Source organism: Marmota marmota, unplaced genomic scaffold (genome assembly GCF_001458135.2).
Source record: "Marmota marmota marmota unplaced genomic scaffold, marMar, whole genome shotgun sequence".
Classification (NCBI taxonomy): domain Eukaryota; kingdom Metazoa; phylum Chordata; class Mammalia; order Rodentia; family Sciuridae; genus Marmota; species Marmota marmota.
In genome coordinates this window covers 20,951,003-20,962,061 of record NW_025999869.1, presented here as the reverse complement: position 1 = coordinate 20,962,061, position 11,059 = coordinate 20,951,003, and the positions used below count along the sequence as shown (strand labels likewise).

The following is an 11,059-nucleotide window of genomic DNA, read 5'->3' as shown; positions in this document are numbered from 1 at the left end:
TCTAAGCTATTGGCTCAGCCAGTGACCTTCTAATTGGCTGTGTCCCTTAGCCCTCCCCTGAGTTTGAATTTTCCGGTAACTTCCACTGGGGCCCACCCCGATTTCCACTTTCCCTGCTGTTCCAGGACAAAGGAGGTGAACCTCATGAAATGGTCTTTATATCAGGGGGGAAAAATAGAACCCAAACTTAATTGGCCTGTATTACCCTGATTGCCTGATCATTAACTACTATTCTTATTCACTAGAAATTTAATGATTAAAAAAAAATGTGTGGCTCAGAGATGTTCTTTTTCAGAAAAAAAGAACATTTATTTTGTAGTTGTAGTTGGACCCAATACCTTCATTTTAATGTGGTGCTGAGGATCCAAACCAAGGGCCTCACATGTGCTAGGTGAGTGCTCTACCACTGAGCCACAAACCCAGCCCCCTCAGAGATTTTCAAGTCCTTGTGTTTTCTCCTGGGCATGGCTTTGTAAAAATCGCAGAAAGGTATGACAATATCTCTATCCTCTAGGAACTTAAAGTCTGGATGAGAAAATGGAAATTATACCAGTCAGAGCACAGTTAGGAATGGAACTCTGGGAGGCTTTTGCAGTGATCTCTCTGGAAGGGGAATTGCAATGTGAGTGAGAGTTGGGTGTGCACAGCAGGAAGGAATGTGCCCACAGAGCATCAACCAAGGAACAGACACTAAAGGGCTTCTTTATACTTGTCTTTTCCATCAGAATGTCAAGACCTTGCCTACTTTGGCCACCCTGTATTGCCAGTGCCTAGCACAGTGCTCAGCAGTTGCTGCAAGAATGAATTGGGAGGAGGAAGAGATGAAGGCAGATTTGTGAGACAAATCCTAAATTGATGCAGCCAATCTGGAAAGCAGTATGGAGATTCCTTGGGAAAAATCAGAATGGAACCACCATTTGACCCAGCTATCCCTCTCCTCCGACTATACCCAAAGGACTTAAAAACAGCATACTACAGGGACACAGCCACATCAATGTTTATAGCAGCACAATTCACAATAGCTAGACTGCGGAGCCAACCTAGATGCCCTTCAGTGGATGGATGAATAAAGAAAATGTGGCGTATATACACAATGGAACATTAGTCAGCATCAAAAGAGAATAAAATCATGGCATTTGCAGGTAAATGGATGGAGTTGGAGAGTATAATGCTAAGTGAAGTTAGCCAATCCCCCAAAACCAAAGGCCAAAAGTTTTCTTTGAGGATGCTGACTCATAATGGTGATGGGGGCGAGGATGAAGGAACGAAGGAACTTTAGATAAGGCCAAGGGGAGGGAGGGGAAGGGAAGGGGCAAGTGGGTAGGAATGGCAGGGTAATGATGTCTATCTCATTCCACCAAGTACATGTATGAAGACACGAATGGTGTGAAGACACTTTGTGTACAACCAATGACTTGAAAAATTGTGCTCTACATGTATAATATGAAATGAATCATATTCTGCCATCATGTATAAAAAATTAGAATAAATAAATAATTTTTTAAAATCCTGAGCTTGAGCTGTACTTTTCTCCCCCAAGGATATGTGTTCAGTTGCCCCAGGTGTAAGTAAATTATCCCATTAACTAATCTAAAAAAAAAAAAATCCCTTCCTGCGGTGGCAGCCTTGGGTTCTGTGGTTCTAATCCCTGTGGAAGTGCTAACAGTTGCTAATGGCTTAATGTGGGATTCTCCTAGAGCGGTTTGCATTTCCTAAAGATGCCTGCATCCCTGAGCAGTAGGATTTTAGGCATTGTAACCAAAACATGTGGGGGAGATCATCGCTACAGCAAGGGACAGGTCTCCTTTCTCTACTCTGCCTAGATACCGGGGTCACCCAGGAATGACTTGGTCAGTTTATTGTCTTACCCCAGGGAGGGCGGATGTGGAAGAGTTTCTTCTGGGCCCTTCTCGCTTCACTTCTCCTCCCTCTCCTCGCTGTCCCTTGTCTCAGAGTCAACCAAAGGGTGTCTTACCCACTCAACCTTGGGGACCCTAAGTCACATTCTCTTAACTGGTCTGACCTCTCTGGTTTCTGTTGGTCCTGGAGCTTTGCTTTAGGTCCTGGCTGCCATGTAAACCCCCAGGTTTGTAAGAAAATAGTGGGCCATTGGTCCTTTGGGTGTGTGTGTGTGTGAGAGAGAGAGAGAGAGAGAGAGAGAGAGAGAGAGAGAGAGAGCACCCAGGCTCACAGGCAGTGTGGGGTGAGGAGGGAAAGAGGAAGGAGAGATGGGGTATAGTGCATAAGCAGATCTTCTGGTTAACTGGCAGTGTGGTCGGTAGCTCAGGGCTTTAGGCTCATTAGCATTTAGCATGGCTTCCAGGCCTCACCAGCAGTGTCCCAGCCGCATTGTCCCTTCCTCTTTCTTCTCCCTGCAGGCCCTGGACTATCCGCCACCTTCTCCAGGAGGGCCCTCAATCCTTCCTTGTGCTCTAGTTCCCGCTGCTCTTCTCACTTGAAGGGTGCTGTGCCTGCTCCCCTATTACCACGCAAGAGCACTCTTCAGATCTTGTCTTCTGGAAAGAATGGTTTGAGTCCAGAGACTTAGAAAACAGGCACGGAGAGTTTATTTGGTGTATGGAGTTACGCTTTCTAAGTGATGGGTTTTAATTCGGTCTGGGAGCCTCCCTCCTCGGGTATTATGTCTTTGGGGTGGTAACCACAGTTTTGGGGCCGGGGTTTAATGCACCTGTGCTGTTTCCACCACGTGGGAAAGTTTAATATCTGAGTAAAACTTATGGGGGTTTAAAGCCATAAAGTAAATTGCAATGAATCGGGGGTCCCACAAAGGTCAGTGCCTTGGTGCTCCCTGCATGTTTTATAAAAATATTTTTAATGAAAGCATTGTAGTTATACATAATATTGGGGTTCACTTTGACATCATCATAGATCCGTGGAATACAACTTGCTTCCTTTCAGTCCTAAGTACTTCCCCTTCCCCACTCCTCCTCTCTGCCCTGATTTCCTTTCCTCAGCTCTGCTGGTCTTCCTTCTCTTTATAGTTTTTTTTTTAATTAGTGCTTTATAAATATATAAAGGTAAAATTCATGGTGGTATATGCACATATGCACATAGCATAATTTGGCTAATTTCATCCCATTATTCCTCCCTTTTCCCGTCCTTTCTTCCTCTCACTCCATCTCCTCAGTCCACTATCCCCCTTCTATTTCCCCTCCCCCCTTGTTTCCCCCCTATTTTGATCTAGCTTCCACATTTGAGAGCAAACACTCACATGTTGATTTTCTGGTTTATTTCATTTAGCATGATGTTATCCATTTCTATCCATTTACCAGTAAATATCATAATTTTATTCTTCTTTGTGACTAATACTCCATTGTGTATATATCAAAATTTTATTCTAAAATTATGTGAATTTATCATGATTTTATCACATTTTGTCTGTTCGTCTGTTGATGGGCAGCTGGTCTAGTTTCATAGCTTGTCCATTGTGAATTGTGCTACTATAAACATTGATCTTCCTGTATCAATCTATTGTGCTGATTTTAGCTCTTTAGGACAAACACCAAGGAGTGGGATAGCTGGATCATATGGTCGTTCTATTCCTAGTCTTTGGAGGAATCCTCATACTGCTTTTCAAAGTGGTTGTATTGATTTGCAGCCCTATCAACAATATATGAGTAGTTCTTTTTCCTCACATTCTCATCAGTGTTTGTTATTATTTGTATTCTAGACAACTGCCGTTCTGACTAGAGTAAGATGAAATCTCAATGTAGTTTTGATTTGCATTCCCCTGATTGCTAGAGATGTTGAATATTTTTTCACACATTTGTTATTTACACATATTTACAAGCTGGAAAAGGCACTTAAGCTGATTAACCCAGTTCTTCTAGTTTAAGAAGGAAGACCTAACACTGAGGGAGGTGAGTGTGTGGGATTTCCCTCACCTGCGGTGGAGTGATCTTTCATCATTCAGGATGGGGTGAGCCCTGTTTTTCCTTCCTCACCCCTCTGCTCTACGTATCTGCCTACTTATTTTAACATCTACATTGCCAAATTCCATGTACTGTAAGACTCTAGCTCTTTTCTGAAGTAGAGACCTGAGTGAAGCAAGGAGCAATCTGTATATGACTTAAGGGGAAGAGGCTCTGGGCAGAGGGGACAGTCTTAGAGAGATGCTGAATCTGGAGCCAGCTCAGTGGACTTGCAGACCAGCATGGAGAATCGTCAGTGTCTGATTCACCTTTGTTTTGTCCTCAGTAATGGTAAAATCTGGCCAAGTGAATCTTATTTCAAGATGTGAGAGGTTAGACCTTGAGTGGGAAGGGAGGTATTCACTGGGTGCTTTTAACAGGCAGCTCATATACATTTTCTCAATTACACTCATAAGAACCCAATAACGTAGATGTCATTCCCATTTTAGATAAAAGATAACAGTATTGTTGAAGTTTATTGATTTGCTCAAAGGTACCAAGCCAGTACCTGTCGAACCAGGATTCTTTTTTGTCAACGGCAGAGGCTTGCCCTTTATTAGGGCACACTTCCTGTGTCACTTACATACGGATCAGACTCCATGTATAGAGTTTGCATCGAGATGGCTGTCAGTCTTTAAAGGGTTTCTTAAAATTCGTAGCTGCTTCTAACAGGTGTCATCTAGATGTACAGAAGGTGAGAACTTGTGGCCACATGGCCCAGCTGTGGAGTCCTCCACCCTCACCAGCCTGTGCATACCCCCAGTTCTCTGTGGTTCTAGGGGAGCTCTTGACAAGGGCCTGAAAGGCTGGGGCTTCCATCTCTGCTCAACTGCTTGTGTTGGATTCTCTGGTTCCACTTAAACTCTAGGTTTAATGCCCTACCTGCAAAATGAATTCCCTACCTAGTAATCTGATTAAAAACAACCAGCAATAGCCACAATGGCTCTTTATGAGCACTTACTAGATAGCTATGATGTCACGAAGCCTTATGACAGATTTAAGGTAGATATGATCCACATCATCCCCATTTAACAGATAAGGAAAGTGACACTCAGGTGGACTTATTCAAGGTCACACAGGCATTAAATACAGTCTCTTAGGACACAGATGCAAATCTCCAGACAGCAAATCCCAAGTAAGGCCCAGCATGAATGGCCTTCAAGCCCTGCCCCTCTGCTGCATCCCCCACCCTTGTTCTCAGGACCAGCCACACCCACACCGGCCTCCTTTTTATTCTCCAAAGTGCCTGGTTGTTTTCCACCCTGGATCCACCTTTGAGTAAGCTGTTCTCTGTGGATGTCATATGCCTTTCTTCCTCTGCTTGGCAAACATGTCCTGCCTGTTCAATCAAGGTTTCCCTTAAGGGAAGCATATGGAAGTTTAAACACAGGCCCATCATTTCTTTGATAGTCTTCCTAGTCAGAATCTGGACGTGTTTATGATTTTTTGACCAAGAGCATATTGGAAGTGATGCTGTGTAACTGCTGAGGCTGGGTTACAAGGCACCGTGCAGTCTCCACCTTGGTCATTGGGACAATTGTGCTCACAGCCCTAAGCTATTACATGGGAACGGCGGCTCTCCTGGACCTCAGGCTGCAGGACCATGACAGCCTGCATGAGTGCATAGCCTTGCCAGTGAGCCATCTTGAACAGCCAGATCCACCAGGGCTCAATGGACCGCCAATGAAACCCCCTCAGAGGGAATTCTCAGCTGAGCCTTTGCAGAATACCTAATTCATAAAATCATTACCAAATAAAATGGTTGTTTTAGATTGTTAAATTTTGGAGCAATTTATAATATGGAAATAGAAATGTTGACAAAATTTTCCATGGTTGCTCCTCCCCCTTTAACCAACTCAGGTTCCTTTTTGGATATTCATGCAGAACTGAATTCATTCTCTTCAGAGCACTTTTACAGTTTACAGTTACATACACAATAACATAAATTTTGGTTATCTTTCACCCCACCACTTTGTTAGTTTCATGAAAAAAGTTTATGAGAAAACATTTGGCCTTTGGTTTTTTAGGATTGGCTCTTTTCACTTCGAATGATATTCTCCAGCTCCATCCATAATTTCATTCTTCTTTAAGGTAGAATAATATTCCATTGTGTTTATGTACCACATTTTCTTTATCCATTTATCTGCTGAAGGGCACCTAGGTTGGTTCCATAGTTTAGCTATTGTGAGTTGAGCTGCTATAAACATTGATGTGGTTGCATCACTGTTAATATGCTGATTTTAAGTCCTTTGGGTATAAACTGAGGAGAGGGATAACTGGGTCAAACAGTGGTTCCATTCCACGTTTTCTAAGAAATCTCCATACTGCTCTCCATAATTGTTATGGTTTTGATTTGTATTTCTCCCTATGTACATATATGACTACCTAATCAGTGTGATTCTACTTCAAGTACCACCAGAAGAATGAGAAATTATACTCCATTTATATGATGTACCAAAGTGCATTCTATTGTCATTATAACTAATTAGAACATATTTTTTTAAAAAAGAGCCTGTGACTAATTTTGCTTGATAGTTGTATCATTTAGGAGTGAGTTGGCTATAAGTAATAGGATTTTACTTACAGTGGCTTAAACCTATGGGGTCTTGTATTTCTCACAAGACATAAAGGGTGGAAATGAATGACTATTGATGTTAATTTATCTACTCAGCGAAACATGGAAGAACCCATTCTTTTTTGGCCATACATTATATTTTCATCCCCAGGCTTGTCTCTTCCTTGTTGCAAAATTGATGCCTCAGCTCCAGGCATTACATTTTCGCTCAACATCCCAACAAGCAAAAAGTAGAAGGAGGAAAGAGATGTTTTTCTCCTCTCATGCAGATCTGTTCCAGAAAGAAAGTCTAAAGGACTTCGTATCTTTCTGATCAAAACTGATTTGTGTTATGCAGAAAAGAGGGGACAGAGAGGGCTTAGGAATGCTACCTTTGGAAAAGTCTGATTGCAAGCTTGGCACTTGTCCAGCATCCAATAACTTGGTATTTGATTCATTTCCTAAAAGGGCAAGGGTTGGGGCTGCAGTAGTAGCTTGGTGGTAGACCATTTGCCTAGCATGTCACTGGACTGGGTTCCATCCTCAGCACCACATTAAAAAAAAAAATGAAGGCAAGGGTCAAACTCCTAAACGGTTTGTACAGTCTGACTTGTGCTGAATACCTGCTTTCCTTCTAAAAGTCTGGAGTTCTGTTATGCTCTAGCTGTAGAATGCTGATATGATCAACTCTCCACATCCCACAGTAAAACCTCGAATTTTGAGTTCTAAATGGGCTTTCCTAGGCAGAAACAGAGTACATATGGCAATGATTTTTTTTTCTCATGTGTCCCCTCTAGATAAAGATAGTATAAAGAAGTTAGCACATGGCTTTTTCTCTAGATTTCACCCATCTTTTCCTTCTGCTAATCCAATTGTAATGAATTTTAGCTGTTTGCATGATCATTGAAACCCCTCTGAAATCTGTGCTCACTGCTAGGTCCATAATAATCAAACAGGAATGGAGAGATCGCAGTGGCTAGCTTAGACCAACATAATTCATCCTTTTGACCTGGGGATGGCTCTTCTGCATCACCTGAGCACACATTTGAGGTTCTGAGATTCATTGGGTAGGAGACTAGGTATGTTGGAGAGCGATGTTAAAGGCTAGACTAGCTCTTGGTGCATAGGAGGAATGTAGCCGGTGTTTGCACTCACACGTGCACACACATGTGCACACACATGTACACACACACGAGAGAGAATGGGGCAGAGGCAGATTTTGTCCTTAGGTGTCATTTATGGCAAAGCTTAGCTCTCCTCTCTGTTCCATGTTGCCACCCCACCTCCCTTTGCCTTCTCTCCTTGCCGTGCTGTTGGAGGGATCGCACAGAAGCCTTTAAACAGGACCACGCACTACACAGATGGGAAGGTTTTCTGTATTCTCCAGGCAATGGCACGAGGCACGTTGTCCATTTGGAAGGTGGGTGAACCAGCGTCTGTTCCTACCCCATCTGCTGTTGTGTCTGCAGTGCAGATTTTGGAAACCCTGTCGGGTTACTTTGGATGGGAGTTTTAGTCTGTTTTCTTCAACAATTCCTGTAGCGAGCCAAAATAATTTCATTTTGAGAGTGCTTGCTTTTCCCGTCTTTGTATTTTAACTATTTCCGTATGAGGCAAAATGAGGATCTTGTGGGCCATGATCATGGGATGCTGGGGATATTGCCCAGCAGAGACAGATGTGAAGACGAGGTACAGTGAGTCACCCTAGTGCTGAAAGGAGGGTGAAGGGGGTCCTGCCCCAGGGAGGGGCCTTCTGTGTGTGTGACATCTGGCTACAGGACACCAACGCTAAACCTAGCCCAGCACTCACAGGAGGTTACAGTGGCTTTTTGCAAAATTTATTGTGTCTTCTGCCAACGCTTTGTGTGTATGTGTATGTGTGTGTGTGTGTGTGTGTGTGTATGTTTATGAATGAAAAAGATGACATCATTTTGTTTTATTGAATATCAATTTGAAGAATGACCTTAGATTTAAACCAATCCAAGACTCTGATTTACTCAGAGTGAAACTAAGGTTCAGAGGGGAAGGGACACATCTCATGTCACAAAGCAAAGCAGTGACAGAGCCAGGATGAGGAGTCTTTTCTGTTGACTCTTAGCTTTCTCTGTATGCCAGAGTAGATGGCAAAAGTATTCCTCCAAATTTATTTATGTAGATCCTTATGACTGCAAGGCATTTTCAGAGGTAGATCTGTATTTTGATCCTAAGGAAACGGAGATGAGGGGTGGAGGGTGGGAGAAGTTATTAGAATTTGAGCTCAGTCCCTCGACCTCTGAGCTTTTGCTTTTGATACCACTCTGGACAGTGGAATTTCATCAATGACAACCAACATTTATGACCACTACTCTCAGTTAGGAAGCTTTGGGCTGCTGAGAATGGTAACCTGACTCGTTTTAAGTAATAGGGATTTATTTCTTCACCTATCAAGAGCAATAATCTAGCACTTGTTTTGGCAGCACAAATACTAAAATTGGAACAATACAGGGAATATTAACATGGTCCCTGTACAAGAATGACATGCAAATTCATGAAGTGTTCCATATTTTTTTTACTATGGAACCAACCTAGGTACCCTTCAATGGATGAATGGATAAAGAAAATATGGTCCACATACACAATGGAATATTACTCAGCTGTAAAAAAATGAAATTATGGCATTTGCTGGTAAATGGATGGAACTGGAGGCTATCATGCTAAGTGAAATAAGCCAATCCCAAAGAACCAAAGGCCAAATATTCTCTCTGATATGTGGATACTGACTTATAATAGATAAGAGGGGGAAGGGACGAATGGAATTTCACTGGATTGGATAAGAGGAGGGGAGGGAGAATGGGAATGAGAAAGACAGTAGAATGAATCCAACATAACTTTCCTGTATTCATATATGAATGCATGACCAGTGTAACTCCACATCATGTACAACCTCAAGAACAAATAAAAAAATTTAAAAAAGAATATAAGAGAAACAAGAAAAAAGCAATAACCTGGGAATAGAGCAGCCCCAGTGTTGAAGGATTTGGTGGCTTAGTGACATCATCACAGATGTCAATTCTCTATTCCTTTACTTTGTCCATGGGGACTTCCTTTGTGATTACAGGTTGCTTTAAATTAGCGTATGACCTTAATGACCAAGAGGCCCATATGTAACTTATTCATCTATTAATCACAAAAAACTTTTTCAAGGAGTTACCCAGAAAGAGTTCCAGTCTCAGTAGGCAAGACTGGATCCCATGACAATTCTTGAGCAACCTGTGGTAAGCAGAAAGGACTGCCAGACCATTTGGACCCATCAAGATGCATGCCCTGGGACCATGTGGCAGGGTCAGCTGCTGTTGAGTAACACATTCTGAGACGTGAAGGGACATGCCCAAGTTTGCATGGCTAGAAAGCGGCCGGGAACGGACCAAGACCCAGATCTGCCTGACTTCTCCAGCAATGCTCCCAGCCATTACAGACAACCACCTTCCATTCTCTTTCTTCTTCCCAGTCCCTTCCCCATCCACAGTACCCTTTGCCAAATTCCCAGCCTGCATGCCTGGGTTGCTTTGGCTGGTGATTGTGGGATCCTCTCCTTGCCAGGTCAGTGTTAGCAATCAATCCCCATCTCCTGGGCGTGAAAATCAGCCGATTAGCGCTATAAGTAGGTGTTTAACAACACACCATGAAGGCAGCCAGGGTGTCAGCATCTTTTCCCCTGGAGGCTGGGTGTTAGCAAATATGCTGAGAGAGGCACCCTGGTTCCACTGCCTCTGGGAGGAGGGGATCTCACCAGAGCAGATGATTTGAGAAAAACACAACAGGATGTCAGAACAGAGAGGGCCCAGATGCAGTATCGCCTGGCTCCATGATTGTACTGATAGAAAAAAGGGGGCCCAGAGAAGGGAAGGGATTACTCAGGGTCACACAGAAAATCATAATTGGATCCAGGATTAGAGACCAGAGGCTGGATTTATCCTATTTCCAAGACACTTCAAAGCCTACTCCTCTATAGCATTGCCTTGTAATTCCCTCCCATGAAATCAGTTTTTTATTGAAATAGCATTTGAGAAAACAAAGGTTGGACTCTGTGTTTTTGGACTCTGTTTTCTAATCCTAAGGTCCCCCTGGCAGTCTCCTAAGAAAACTGGCCATGAACATACATTTGCATGTTCCCTGCAAGTCCAGCCTGGTCTCTGGCTAGAATAGGGAGGGTAGCCATCTATAGCAAATCCCCATTCCTCTCTATCTTCCTTCATCTTTTCCAGCCATGTTAACCCTTCAGAGTTGATTATTTAGAACAAGTCCTGGTAGATTGGAAAGATCTAAAGGGATGAGAACTTTGGAGCTTTTACAACGTCCAAAAGAATATTCTTGGCTTAAGGAGAAATATCTAGTCAGTGGATCAGAAGGCAAGGGTTCCTTGTGATGTCTAGGATGGCCTGGGACCCTTTGTATTTCTAATAAATTATATATGTGAGTGTGGGAGAATCACGTGCACTTGAGCAGCATTTACTGAATGCTGACACGTAACTATAACAGCTGCTATTTATTGAGGCATCCTCTGTGTCAAGTCCTTCACATGACTTTTTCCTTT

At 43.0% G+C, this 11,059-nt stretch overlaps 1 non-coding gene across 1 annotated transcript; it reads left to right on the top strand.

The window, feature by feature from the left end:
- The first annotated feature begins 8,930 nt into the window (after positions 1-8,930).
- On the top strand, positions 8,931-9,033 carry LOC125610883. Its single transcript, XR_007340932.1, has one exon. It is a non-coding gene; the product is annotated as a U6 spliceosomal RNA (small nuclear RNA).
- Positions 9,034-11,059: the final 2,026 nt, after the last annotated feature.